Source organism: Elgaria multicarinata, chromosome 7 (genome assembly GCF_023053635.1).
Source record: "Elgaria multicarinata webbii isolate HBS135686 ecotype San Diego chromosome 7, rElgMul1.1.pri, whole genome shotgun sequence".
Classification (NCBI taxonomy): domain Eukaryota; kingdom Metazoa; phylum Chordata; class Lepidosauria; order Squamata; family Anguidae; genus Elgaria; species Elgaria multicarinata.
Window position 1 is genome coordinate 67,115,101 of NC_086177.1, and position 15,521 is coordinate 67,130,621.

The 15,521-nt window shown below is 43.7% G+C and overlaps 1 protein-coding gene across 1 annotated transcript in view; it reads left to right on the forward strand.

Annotated features, from left to right (window-relative positions):
- XKR4 (XK related 4) overlaps positions 1–15,521 on the forward strand; it is a 155,936-nt gene that overhangs the window by 138,715 nt on the left and 1,700 nt on the right. The window lies entirely within an intron of this gene.

The window sequence follows — 15,521 nt, forward strand, 5'->3', positions numbered from 1 at the left end:
GCTCAAAGAGATCTGGAAGCCTCATGCAATGTAGTAGACATTTAGCAGCATGGGTGGTGTATAAATATTATGTGGAGGTCTTGCACACTTCAGTACCCACTCTTCAACATCTCTCTGGTGTTTTGTGCAAACCTAATTGTAAGTATATACTACAACATTTCAGTAATTAATACGGTATAATATCACATATCCTTTTTATTTTAACTGGAATAGTTTTTAATATTTTGCTTTTAACATTGTATTTTAAATGTGGTTTAAATAGTTAAATGTGAACCCCTATGGGATTTTATTAAATTTAGTGGTATATAAATATCACATATCAAATTATTATAAATACATATTTATTTGTTTAGTATTAATTTCTGTGCCGCCCAACAGCCAAAGCTCTCTGGGCAGTACACCAAAGCTAAAACTAGGGGTGTGCTCTGCTCCGTTATGGATCCCCGGATCCGAAGCGGAGCGGGCCAATCCGGACCTCCAAAACCCAGTTCCGGAGTGGATTGGGGGAGGTCTGGATCGGCTCAAAGCAGTTTCAGAAAGGTCCAAAGTGATTCAGACCATTCTGAAGCTTCGGAGCAAGGTAAGTTGGGAGGGGAGCTTACCTGGCTCCCCTGTCCTCCGCTGCTGTGGCCATCCATGCAGCGATAGAGCCAGGTAAGGGGGGAGGGGGAAACAGGCTGTGGCCTGTTTCCAGCCTGAGGCCTGGGCTGCAGTTGAAGCCGCTGCCCAGACAACAACAGAGCCAGTCTATGCAACGATGTCGGCGGTGCCAGGTAAGTGGGGGGTGGAGGGGGCTTACCTGCCTCTGTCATCTGCCGCCGCAGCGGCTTTGAATGGTCAGAATTAAGGGACTATAAAGATTACTGGAACTGGAATATTGGCATTGCATCCAGATTTAATAATATTTATCTATCTATCTATCTATCTATCTATCTATCTATCTATCTATCTATCTATTACATTTTTATACCACCCTATAGCCGAAGCTCTCTGGGCGGTTCACAAAAATTAAAACAATAATAAAACAACCAACAGGTTAAAAACACAAATACAAAATACAGTATAAAAAGCACAACCAGGATAAAACCACGCAGCAAAATTGATATAAGATTAAAATACAGAGTTAGAACAGTAAAATTTAAATTTAAGTTAAAATTAAGTGTTAAAATACTGAGAGAATAAACAGGTCTTCAGCTGGCAATGAAAAGAGTACAGTGTAGGCGCCAGGCGGACCTCTCTGGGGAGCTCATTCCACAACCGGGGTGCCACAGCGGAGAAAGCCCTCCTCCTAGTAGCCACCTGCCTCACTTCCTTTGGCAGAGGCTCACGGAGAAGGGCCCCTGTAGATTATCTTAAGGTCCGGGCAGGTACATATGGGAGGAGGTATTCCTTCAAATAACCGTTTAGGGCTTTGAATGTCAATACAAGCACTTTGAATCGGGCCCGGACCTGGACTGGCAGCCAATGAAGTTGTAAAAGGACTGGCATAATGTGATCTTGCCCGCCAGTCCCTGTTAATAAACAGGCTGCCCTGTTTTGTACCAGCTGAAGTTTCCGGACCATTTTCAAAGGCAGCCCCACGTATGACACATTGCAGTAATCCAAAACTTAAGAGTAGACACATTGAAATCAGAAGGTGTTAAGTTAGCCTAATCCATGGACTAAATTTGGACCCATTCTTTGGTGTTTCACTTTCCTAGGGGGTGTTTTTGCAGCACCACTTTGCCATTCCTTCCTGGTGAAAACCTGTAATATCGCAGCTGCGGGGTGGGAGCGAGAAATCCCCATGGCAGGAGGGAGCGTGGACTTTCTGGCAGCCATCAGGCTGGCTGAGGTCCTACCCCTGCCCCTTGCCCAGCCTCTCCATGCTTCTGGTGACCAATCAGTGGCCTTGGCATGAACTCAAAGCGAGGGCACCACTAACACATGGAAGAATGGTGGTGAACTCGCAACAAATGAGAAGTCACTGTAAGTCCATGACTTTTTTAGTGCGCAGCTTTGGGGAAATGCCCTGCAGTGGCTGCAAGTTGGCGGTTGCATCGTAAAACCAATGCAGCACCACCACGCAGCCACCATGGGGTAAATAGGACATTTAGACAAGCCCTTAATCACACTTCAGATGATAATAAATCAGTAGTATATTTACACTGAAGAAGAGGAGAAGAATTTGGGTACTGTTATTTCTTATGTGCTGCCTCTTTATGATTCTGGTGCTGTGATATGGTGATGACTGTTCATTCCCATTATTTAGTTTCTGTTGTGTTTATTGTGTTTTCATTACATTTACTGGAAATGTGTGTTGGCTGCTGTGAATAACTGATGTAACTCTGCACTGGCCAAATGTGGCAGTTAAATTAGTTTCCCAGCTTCAAGAACACTTAATGAACAATCTTACCCCACTTGACTAGAGGATAGGACTAGGCTGTTAACAAATTACAAAGATTGATGGTTAAATATAGAGAAAAAGAAATTCCTTATCTGGCAGATATATCAATTGAACTAGCAGTACAGTGCCATCTAGTGGGAAATGCATATTGCAGTCATTTCCCCCCATATCTTACTGAACTATAATTACTAGGGGGCGTGCTTTGGATTTGGCGAAATCCTGAATCTAACAGAGCTGCTTTGCATGGATTTGGGAGATGTCAGAAATGAATTTTGTCTCCTCTGACATGGATTGAATCTGAACATTCCAGATGATTCAAATTTCAGAGGAACTCGGTGACATACAAGATAGTGTTTCTCCAAAAATTCATGCATTTCTCCGGAAGCTCTCTGTATAAGCAAAACACCTCGGTGGAGAGAGGAGGGGTGTAGTTTTGTTACTGGAAGCTCTAGCTTCTAATCATGGTGAATGGTTTTACCAGGACTCTCCAATCCCAGTGCCTTAGAAGAGGGATGTTGAAGTAACATATCAGGACTGATCAAACTAATTCACTCTTCCAGAAATATGCATGTTAGAAGTTTGGTGGAGTCTGTAGGACCTGAGAGTGTGTAGCATTGAGTGCTTACGTGGAAAATCCAGGATATTCAAGTCAGTGTGCCTCTGCCATTTTATGCTCCACACCCATCAGCCACCCCTGTCTTATTGCACTTCCTTTGACTTCCATGTTAATTGAGCAGTAAACAAACAAGTTTTAAAATGTTTTTCATTCATCGTAACTCCCTAGGACGTGCATCTACTTTTCTGAAATTTAACAAAAAATAAAATGCAAAAAGGATGTCACTTACCCCCTCCCCAATTCACAAAAATGCTGCATCTGTCCTGACATTTTGTTTCTTAACTAGGGAAGTGGTCACTGTGGCTGGTGGAGCAGAGGGTGAGTCATCAGTGGCAGAGCTAAGGAGTTATGATAGGCAAAAGGCTGGGTTGTATTTCTGACCCATAGAACTAGACCAGAAAATTTGAGCCCAAATTATCTTGCTCTACCAGGTCCAAGCTATTGCATAGCATTCAAAATTGAAATCCACCTCTTGATATAGAATCATAGAATCATAGAATAGCAGAGTTGGAAGGGGCCTACAAGGCCATCGAGTCCAACCCCCTGCTCAATGCAGGAATCCACCCTAAAGCATCCCCGACAGATGCTTCTCCAGCTGCCTCTTGAAGGCCTCTAGTGTGGGAGAGCCCACAACCTCCCTAGGTAACTGATTCCATTGTCGCACTGCTCTAACAGTCAGGAAGTTTTTCCTGATGTCCAGTTGGAATCTGGCTTCCTTTAACTTGAGTCCATTATTCCGTGTCCTGCACTCTGGGAGGATCGAGAAGAGATCCTGGCCCTCCTCTGTGTGACAACCTTTCAAATATTTGAAGAGTGCTATCATGCCTCCCCTCCATCTTCTCTTCTCCAGGCTAAACATGCCCAGTTCTTTCAGTCTCTCTTCATAGGGCTTTGTTTCCGGACCCCTGATCATCCTGGTTGCCCTCCTCTGAACACGCTCCAGCTTGTCTCCGTCCTTCTTGAATTGTGGAGCCCAGAACTGGACGCAATACTCTAGATGAGGCCTAACCAGGGCCGAATAGAGAGGAACCAGTACCTCACGTGATTTGGAAGCTATACTTCTATTAATGCAGCCCAAAATAGCATTTGCCTTTCTTGCAGCCATATCGCACTGTTGGCTCATATTCAGCTTGCGATCTACAATAATTCCAAGATCCTTCTCATTTGTAGTATTGCTGAGCCAAGTATCCCCCATCTTGTAACTGTGCCTTACAAGATGGGGGATACTTGGCTCAGCAACACTACGAACGAGAAGGATCTTGGAATTGACCATCCCCACGCAAGTGGGAAGCCACACAAAAACATTTATTTGGTCCTACATTTCCATTGCTCAGAGAATCAAGTTCCTTTAAGATCAGTGCAAATCAGTGCAGGATAATCCACATAGCCATACAAAATGATGATGTTATCTTCAGAGCCACACAAAAAAGCAGGCTTTGGCACCCAGGAGCAACTCATTGCAAACTGGGTCACTGAGAAGAGGAGGAGATGGTGGTGGTGGTGATGATGATGATGATGATATAGACTCAGAGCCACGCGCAAAAGCATCCAAAATGCTGTTATGTATGGCTAACAAGTTCTGAGCATAGAAATATACATCTCTTTACATGAGCATCCCGATCTCCAAACATCCTCAGAAGTGACAGCAAAAAGCAGTAAACAGATATAAAAAATAAAACCATCTTATAAACTCCCTTCCCAACCCCAAAATTCCACCCCCCTGTGGGCATTTTTCTTTTTTTAACTTCCCAGTATGGAGAGAACCATGATGTACCTCTGTTAAAGATGCAGAGCCTGTCAGGGGGAAAAAGAGGTGGGAGCCCTAATTCAGCACCACAAAAATGTCTGAATATACACAGGGATTCAAGCTCAAACTTATAAAAGCAAAGCTCTCAAAGCCGTTGGTCCCAACATGTTATGTGATGTGCTCTCATTAGACCCGTGTACAAACTAGGGGTGTGCACGGACCCCCCGCTCCGCTTCACTTCCAGATCCGCGATTTGAGGATCGGGCCACTTTGCTCCGCCCCCGCTCCACCCATGTCCGCTCCGCTCCGCTGCAGAGCTCCGGATCCGGATCGGAGCTCCGTTCCCCCCCATAGGCTTGCATTAAGCTAAAAAAGTATACAACTTTTTTTCTGTGAAAGTTAGAAACCTCAAGTTTGGCACCATGACACCTCATGGAGGTATACACACGCACGCCAAGACTCAAGGCAATCCCATCATTCCCTGATTTTGGGGGAATTTATGAAAATCCAACACCCCATTCACACCCCTTTCGATAGCTCCGTCAATTTGCACGTTAGAAACCTCAAACTCACTACCATGATAGCTTATCCAGGGATACACACGCATGCCCAGACTCAAGGCAGTCCCATCATCCCCTGATTTTTGGGGAATTTATGAAAATCCAACACCCCATTTACACCCCTTTTGATAGCTCCGTCAATTTGCACGTTAGAAACCTCAAACTCACCACCACGATAGCTTATCCAGGGATACACACGCATGCCAAGACTCAAGGCAGTCCCATCATCCCCTGATTTTTGGGGAATTTATGAAAATCCAACACCCCATTCACACCCCTTTCGATAGCTCCGTCAATTTGAATGTTAGAAACCTCAAACACACCACCATGACAGCTTATCCAGGGATACACACGCATGCCAAGACTCAAGGCAGTCCCATCATCTCCTGATTTTTGGGGAATTTATGAAAATCCAACACCCCATTCACACCCCTTTCGATAGCTCCGTCAATTTGCACGTTAGAAACCTCAAACTCACCACCATGATAGCTTATCCGGGGATACACATGCACGTCCAGACTCAAGGTAGTCCCATCATCCCCTGATCTTTGGGGAATTTATGAAAATCGGGCACCCCATTTGCAGACGTGGACTGTTCTCTGACATTTGGACAGATAAAAAAAAGGGAAGTGAGCACACTCACAGATGCCATCTAGACCCACAATCATGCCAAGGTACAAGGCAATCCCATCATCCCTTGTTTTTTGGCGGGGCTTAAACCTGCAGACAGCTCAATGGGGCCATTTCAAAGGAAATCCCAACATGCCATGAATTGGGGAGTAGAGATAAACCTACGAATTTTCTTCCACACTTGAAAAATGGATTTGGAACTTCCAAAAGTCTAACTGAGCGCAGGAAGGACTTCTCCCCTGAGTCAAAGCCAGACACACACAACATCCCTGCGAGGTGGGCAGGGGAGGAGGGAGGGAAGGCAGGCAGGCAGCAGACATTTCTGGGGGCATAAGGAAGTGAGCCAAGGATAAGCCAGTAATGCATATAAAATGGAATAAATAAATAAATAAATAAACGAAGGAGGGGTGGAATTAAAAGCAGCAGTGTTTCTGAATAAACATCAAGAAGAACTTTTAAAAAAGGCTATATCTTTCTTTTACCAGTAATAGGGGGACGTGCCCAGGGGAGGGGGAAGCAGCTGCCAATTTGACTGGTCCTAGTGACCAGTCTTTTAAGAAGCAACGCTGTCAGTTCAACTCATGAAAGCTATTGCTCCACCACAAGACCTCTAAGGAGTAAAGCTCTCACTTCAACTCATGATAGGCATTGCTCCACCGGGTTACTCTCTTTGGAGGGCTCTGATGGCCCTCCAAGTACAGGAGAGAGTGAGGGCACGTCCACATGGGATGCCCTAGGGGAGCTCATCCCCTTGAACCACATCTTTTCAGTTGTTCCCCAAAGTTAGGGTGGGTAGCAGTGCTCTCTTATTATTGGCTTAGTAGTATATTATTTCAGGTTGTGTTTGTGCATTTGGTGGGGCTACTGTTTTAAAAAACACTGGGAAAAGTCCGTTCAGACTAAGAAAGAGAAGTTCCCAGAATCCCAAATTACCCGTTTTGCCTATCCCCTCCTCCAACTTTGGGATCATGTGATCATGACCGGGAGTTGACTCTGCCCCTCAGCCCTTTGGAAAAGGTATTTTTCCCACTGGTTTTTAAAAAAATTCTAGCACACAAACCGCACCACACAGAGAGCTGAGAGTAGGCTCAAAATGACCCCCATCCACGACTCTCTAAGCACAAGAATTTTCAGAAAGATAGCTTCAAAAACAACACAGTTATCCCCCTTTCTTTTCCGCAATGCAATCCTACGGGCGAAATGTTTCAAGATGGCGATCGGATCGGACCGCGGAAAGAGGATCGCTCCAAAAATGGGCGCTTCTCTTCGCCTTGCTTCTAGGGGTCCGCGGTCCGCTTCTACTCCGCCTCTGGGCAAGGCGGAGCAGGCCAATTCGCTCCTGCTTCTACGCTTCTAATCGGAGCGGAGTACATGCCTAGTACAAACTTGCACACATTCTAACGAGACCTACACCCGCGTATAAGGAATCTTTTGACATTGGCAATAGAGTGTCTGTGGCTAAGTAAGGCAATTCTTACTCAAGAAATTACACCATTAAAGGGGATAATGCCACAATGGCACATTTATTGAGGTTGAAACAGATATAAATGCACAAGCTAGTTTTGGGGAAATTAGCTGAGCAAGTGGAGGCTTAGAAATAGTTTTAAGATTGAGAAACAGTCTTTCTGAGGCTTAAGAGCACACACACACACACACACACACACACACACACACACACACAGAGGAAAGAGTAGAGAGAGTCTTTACAGGCAAGTATACCTTTCCCTGGGCTGCACTCCTTTCCTGTAGACATGAACTGGGGAGCGTTGCAACTCCTGGTCTCAGGTGAAGAGGAAAAGAAAAATGCAGGGGGACAAAAGCACTCACCAATGTTAGCTTGCTAGCGCAAGCTGGATTGGGTAGCTTGCTTTGAGCTTCTGGTAAAAGAGAGAGACAGAGCCAGCTTCCCTCTCCCTCAAACCTGAGGGGTTTTGTATATATCTTAAGATAAGCTGTGACATCACTGCTCATAAACACTTGAAGTGATGCTACTTGCTATGGGAAAGAGACATAACAAAAGAGGGTGATTTGGGATGATGACTGTACTTGATGCAGCCTGAGTTCAGCAACAGGGCTTTATTAGCATGTGTATGACCAGGTAAAACTCTTGCCATCCAGCATTCATATTCTGCTTAGTTTAACCCCTACCTTTGTCTCTGGGGAATGCATTTGAAGAAGTCTATCAGAAAATGATCACTTGATCTGTCCTTTTGTGAATGCTTCCAGCCTCATTCCTGCTGCAGGTGGGGTGTTTGGCTGCTTCAGAATGGAGTCAGTTCTGCTCACAGAAGCTTGTTGTTTATTCGTTCAGTCGCTTCCAACTCTTCGTGACTTCATGGACCAGCCCATGCCAGAGCTTTCTGTCGCCACCCCTAGCTCCCCCAAGGTCAAGTCTGTCACCTCCAGAATATCATCCATCCATCTTGCCCTTGGTCGGCCCCTCTTCCTTTTGCCTTCCACTTTCCCTAGCATCAGCATCTTCTCCAGGGTGTCCTGTCTTCTCATTATGTGGCCAAAGTTTTGCCTTTAGTATCATTCCCTCAAGTGAGCAGTCTGGCTTTCTTTCTTGGAGTATGGATTGGTTTGATCTTCTTGCAGTCCAAGGCACTCTCAGAATTTTCCTCCAACACCACAGTTCAGAAGTATCTATCTTCCTTCCCTCAGCCTTCCTTATGGTCCAGCTCTCATAGCCATAGGTTACTATGGGGAATACCATTGCTTTAACTATGCGGACCTTTGTTGTCAGTGTGGTATCTCTGCTCTTAACTATTTTATCAAGATTTGTCATTGCTCTCCTCCCAAGAAGTAAACGTCATCTGATTTCCTGGCTGCAGTCAGCATCTGCAGTAATCTTTGCGCCCAGAAATACAAAGTCTGTCACTGCCTCCACGTTTTCTCCCTCTATTTGCCAGTTATCAATCAAGCTGGTTGCCATGATCTTGGTTTTTTTGAGATTTAACTGCAACCCAGCTTTTGCACTTTCTTCTTTCACCTTCATACATTCCAGGTTCCTATGGTGTGTTGATCTTTAGAACATTGGATTCGTCGTTCACCACCAGCACTGTTGGCCGCTAACCGTCCTTTCGGCTTTGAGCTAGCTGCGTCATCACATCTGGGGCTAGTTGAACTTATCCTCTGTTCCTCCCCAGTTGCGTTTTGACCATATTCCGACCTGGGAGTCCCATCTTCCGATGGTATACTGACATATCTCTGGTTGTACTGATCCATTTAGTTTTCACGGCAAGAATACTGGGGTGGGTTGCCATTACCTTCCCCAGGGATCGTATTTATTCTGACCTCTCTACCACGACCTTCCCGTCTTGGGTGTCCCTTCAAGGTTTAGCTCATGGCATCCTTGAGGTGCTCAAGCTCCAGCACCACGACAAGGTAACGATCTCCTTTGCTAACAAACCATTTAAAGTCAGCTAGATGAGACATTTATAGCCCCATTGTCCTTCCTCATTCATGGAATTTTACAGGTGTGGGGGGCGGCTCTATTTGTAGCTGTATTTCCCCATTACTTCATCCATCTATTTTCTTAACACAAAAAAATTAAAAAGAAAAGATGGAATAGCTGCACAATGCCTTCTGACTAGTAGCACTAGGGGCCCTCCTTTTGAAGCACCATGGTATTGTACTTTCAGTGGATTAGTTCCCATGTATAAAACACTAAAGACCTCATCAGACAAGTGTTTTATTGCATGCTCATTACTGGGCACTCACAGATTTTTGTGGGTCCTATTCACAACATCGTTTGCATCGTTTGCGGCTCCCGCCTCCTCTACCCTTCTTCACATGATAAAAGAAGACCCCGGTAAATCAGAATTATTTTTAATGACGGAACTTGCCGCTATCTCCTGCTATATGCAGGAGAAGCAGCGCGATCAAAACGGCCCACAAAACAGTCCACGTGCACATTGTTTACTTCCTCTTTCAAAAGAGGAAATAGTGAGGGACAAAAGCGCAGGCAGAGAAGTGATGGTTAAGGAAACACAATTTCCCCCCATGTGATGATGCTCTAAGTTCCATGTCCTGGCTCCTTGTTGTATCTAATGCTTTTTCCTGAAACAATAATTTTCCTAACCCTACCCCACCCTGCCCACCTGCTGAGGATAGACAGAATGTCCTTATATAGTTAATGCAACTTTTAGTTAATTTCATTCATAAGTCCTAAAAAAAAAAAAAGTACTGCAGCTTTTAAATGCTTCTTTATACTGTTTTCCACTGTAGAAATTGTCTAATATAAGAGTGCAGTTCTGCACACAACCAGTAGAGGGAGCCTTCATCTCAGGCTATTTTTCTGTTACTGTGATTTAGTTAGGGTGACCATATGAAAAGGAGGACAGGGCTCCTGTATCTTTAACAGCTGTACAGAAAAGAAAATTTCATCAGGTGTCATTTGTATGTATGCAGCACCTGGTGAAATTTCTTTGTCATCACAACAGTTAAAGCTGCAGGAGCCCTGCCCTTTATACTAGAGTGACCAGATACAAACGAGATTATTATTATTATTTATTATTATTTATTTATTTATATAGCACCATCAATGCACATGGTGCTGTACATAGTAAAAGAATAAAACAGCAAAACCCTGCCACATAGGCTTACAATCTAATAAAACCATAAGAAAACAATAAGAAAGGGAAGAGAACACACCAAACAGGCCCAGTGGACAATGTTGTTTTCACCTTTTGTCCTAACCCTGACACATTGTCTTTTTAATCACAGTCACAGGAAATTAGGGGGCTTGTAGAAGCCCCGACATCCACCCCACACCTGATTCTCAACTCTACCTCATCACAGTATAGCTCTAAACTCCCCAGTGGAGATACTCTTTAAATTTTCATCACAATCCAATGCATGCCTACTCCGAAGTAAGTCCCACTGGGTTCAGCAGGACTTACTCCCAGGTAAATATGTTTAAGATAATTGAACAGAGAAGGCTCTAGTGATCCCACACAAACCTTAGGAAGCAATTCTAAAACAGATTTACCAGGAAGTAGCTCTCAGGGAATTGAATAGTTTTAGTAAACATACTGATGACCAGCCTGTTAGAAAATCTTAGCATTATGACCGAACTTATTTGAGCTCAGGTGGAACTCCTTCCTTATTGAAATTCAGCTACCATCTTGAAGTGTAATGCAGGTGTATTGTAGGTGTGTTAAACTGAAATAACTATTCATAGGCGCATGGCATTAGATATGCTGCTTCTTTTTTAAGGATGGTTGAAGTGAGACAGAAGCAGGAACAATTGCCTTTACAGAAGAATATGAACGCTTGATCCTGAAGTGCTTGTTTAGGCAGCTTGTTATCAAACAAAAGTTCTTTCTATTCCTTCTCAGAACACTGTAATCCATTCTAGAGAAAGAGGCAAGATTCTCTTTAAGCTTCATCCGACGAATGTTTTATTTCATGCTCATTACTGGGCACTCACGGATTCCTTGGAGGTAGCTCACATGATGTTGTCCGCCTCTCTTGCGTCTTCCGCCCCTTCTGGTCTTCCTTGCACCGCAAGAAAAATCAGGAAAAAGTCTGGTTGCTGCTCTCTCCTGCTGTGTGGGGGAGAAGCAGCGTGTTCACAACGAGGGACTGAATGGCCCTCGTGCACCTTGTTTACTTCCTGTTTGAATACAGGAAGTAACTGAGTGTCTATGGAGAAGTGACGGTAGCCAGCATTAGCCAGCATTTCTTCCAAGGTGTGATGGAGTTTTTGTAGAGAAGAGAAAGAGCCTTGGGAAAACGTGATATAACTTTCACTTAATCTAATTTTGTCTTGTAATTTTGTCTTATGTACTCTTGTACATAAGGTTGTGTGAGCACAGAGGAGCATAGAAACAAGGCATTCGCTGCTGAATAATCTATCCATATCAGCTTAAGGCACCTTTACTTGCACAGCGTCCTCCACTAGTACCGTATGTGCTTTTTATGGATAACTACCAAACTGAGTTGGCAGTAGCTAAGCCTTGTAGTTCTGTCAGATAAAGTGGGTAGGCATGCACTGCTGCATCTAGAATATGTGGACACTGCTGTGTAGTAATGAAGTCCTTAGCAAAATGAGCCCTTTGCATAATGAAATACTAACACATCTTTTTCATACTTCAGTTGTGTGTGTGTTTTTAATTTTCTTTTAATGCCTTTTGTATCACTCAGTTCTATTGAGAAAATGCCTTTCCTTGTGATTTGTTTGTTTTAATTTACTAGTAAACTATTGTGTTTAAGCCAAGTGTCTGGAGTGTCACTTACCTCATGTCTACAGCCCAAACCCCACGTTATTTGGGAAGGGAAAGGGAAAGGAAGTAAAGTGGAACTCTCAATGAGGGAAAAGATCCTTAAGGAATTGCACTAGGGGTCCAGGTCATAGGTGGAACTTGGGCCCTGTATTCACAGCACTGCTTTACCACTCCTTCCCCCTGAAACCCTGTAGTATCGCTGTTGTGGAGTGGGGGGTGGGAAATCTCCCTGCCAGGAAGGAGCACAGGATTTTCCGGCACTCATCCGGGTACTGGAACACACCCCTGGTAGCACTCTTCCTGGCTACCAGCAACCAGTCACCAGTCGCCATCCACCTCAGACTGCCCATAATTCAATGCCAGAATGAGGTCATGCAGCGAGTGGTGATCTTGCTTCAAAGGGAAGTGTTGGGGTAAGTCCCTGACTTTTTTATGGTGTGGTTTTAGAGAAAAGCCCTGCAGTAGCCACTAGTCAGTGGCTGCATTGTATAACCAACACAGCACTGATTCACAGCCACCGCATGGCTTAGAAGATGTATAGACATACCCCAGGTGTGCTGGTGGTACAATTAACAAATACAGCACATGTAATGAATTGGCTGGGGTGTTTCGAGGAGAGGTTTGGGAAACAGCCCTGTGTTCTTCTAGCCATCTCCCACTGTGGCGCAAAAAAGACGTTCAGACAGCTGCCCTGACAGTTGTTTATTGTTTCAGAATCCTTCTAAATGTGCAAAATGTTTTATTATCTTGGTCTTATTTCACTAGAGTTCCAAGATTCTGGTGAAGTAGATGGGATCTGAGATTTATTTCAATTAATTTATCCATAAAATGAATCTATATCTCAGGAGTAGGCTGAACTCATTTTCTAAGCTCCAAATTGAGTATACTGTCCATTGCACCACTGAACTATTGCAGTTTCACTCTCTACGTGCAAGAAGATGTACTTCATAGGATTCTTATCCTGTACCATAATTTAAGCAATCTCACACTCCTAATGTTTGCATCATCTAAATTTAAATACTTACAACAAACAAGTACTCAAACATTCAGTCAGCTTTGGGACTGTCTTTGTGTATGAATCTTAGCAAGATTAATTAAGGAGACGTAATCTTATATACTTTTTTTTTTTTTTTTTTTTAGCTCCATGAAATGGCTTGTTTTTTCCTGATTTTTTGAGGCATCCAGATCAGTATGTCATTATTCAGAGGGTGGTAATCTAAGCAGGGCTGAGTCTTACAGCATATTAGCAGAAGATGGTAGCGAAAAGTATTTGTAAAGTGATAAATTGATGCTGTTGCCACTTGCGGTGGAAGTGCATAAAAAAAAATTGGGGTGTGTGGGAGGGGAGAGACAGAAACTGCACTGCAGCCCCTGCCAATGGTGAGTTCTACCTGTGAGAAACTGTTGGATAATCCCCTCCTCCTTTGGAGAAATTCATTGTAAGTGTTGCCCCAGTTCCACTGCCCACAAAGAGGGTGGAGAATTTTGAGAGGCCACCTGGGCACAGCTTTAACTCTTAATCCCTTGCCTCCCTCTTCATGGAATGAGTTCAAAGTACCCTGTGCAGTTCCATCTTTCATACTGGTGGCTTGGCCAATCACTCGAGCCTTCTCACTGAGAAATGTCTCTGTGATTCTTTGAAAGGGAGGATAATTGGCATTCTAAACTGACTAGGCTGAATATGCATTAATAGATTAAGGTGTGCCTCTGGCTTGAGTTACGTTGGGAAATAGGACAATGAAAGCAAGCTTGAAAGTAGATTGGAAGCAAACATCTTGTGATGGCCTGAAATAGTTTGGGAAGGCTGTGTTCACTTTCCCAAGGATTAATGCAAGAGGTGACCCTATTATCCCCAGAGCAGTGTGAAATAAAATGAGTCTGATTTGGATTTGCACACATACAAAGCCTGGATGACCACTTCTGTCACTACCGCACATTGAGCTCTGGACTGTGCAGAGAGCTAATGTGCTGATGGTTCTACCTTGCAGTAGAGGGCTAGACTAGATGGTCTTATCAACATCCTTTAACCACTTGACATCGGTGACTTTGGACAGTATCCAATTGGACACTTTATCCACTAAGTCATCCCTATTGGTCAGTAACAAGTCAAGGATAGCCGATCCTCTAGTTCCTTCCTCTGGTTTTTTCTACAAGAGAGTATACTTCCATGTAGATAATTGCATTAGCCAATTGCTATGTAGTTATTTTGCATTAAAGCCCAATATTTTGCACATGATCCAAAGGACATCTGTGTATGTGAGAGCAGGAGAGGAAGTGTTTTGTACATGCCCAGGCATTTTCTATCTCTCATTGCAAATTATTATTAATTACATTTATATCCTGCCTTTTCTCCTCCAAGGAACCCAAGGCAGGGTGCATATTCCTCTTCCTCTCCATTTTGTCCTCACAACAACAACCCTGTGAGGTAGGTTGGGCTGAGTGTCACCCAGTGACCTCCTGTGGTCAAGTTGGGAACTATAACCCTGATCTTCTGCCTCTTAGTCCAACACTCTAGCCACTCTGCCAAACTGTCTCTCACTGTTGCAAACGTAGTATATTTCCTCTCACATAAGAGAATGTGAAACACTGGGACATACAGGAGTCTGGATTGCACCCAGAGGGCACCATTTAGCATTGAGAAGTGTAAGGCCATGGAATAAATGGGTTTAAATGAGCTTAATTCTATGTTGGCCTGCAACCGTGTTGGATTGTCATTAGCTATAGTTGAAATATCTGTTCAGATTTTGCTTTCCAGGTTTATACCAGTCATCCCACTATTCATTTGTTTGTGGGAGAAGCAGTATTTTAGTCTCATCCTAGCAGGTAGCCATGCCTTTAATGGAATTCTGAGTCTCACTGTTTTTCTGTTTTTCTGTTTTTAATGACACCATCTATGCTGCTTTATAATGCTACTTACTTGTATAACTGTGGGCATGTTGTTGCAATGGGTAAGTAGAGGAACGCAGTTATGTCCCTGCACTTCTGATGGTAGAAGCACTTCTGATGGTGCCACATGCTCCCTAAGGTTCTAACCTTAAAGGTGACCTACAAATAATGTTAAATAGATAAAGATAGATAGGAGAACTTGCAATAGAGCATTTTAGTGTCACAGCACCCAAACTCTGGAAGGCATTACCAATTGTCAGTAGACAGGCCCCTAGTTCTGATATTCAGACATCTTCTGAAGAACCGTCTCTTCACACAGGCTTTCCCTGCTATGGTCTACAGTGTGTAGTTTTACTGCTGATTCACATCTCTTCATTATTATGCATTTTATTGATATGTTTTAGTGTTGCTTTTGATGGTAATTACATTTCCTTGATAACTCTCTGAAAGTGGTATATAAATCTGA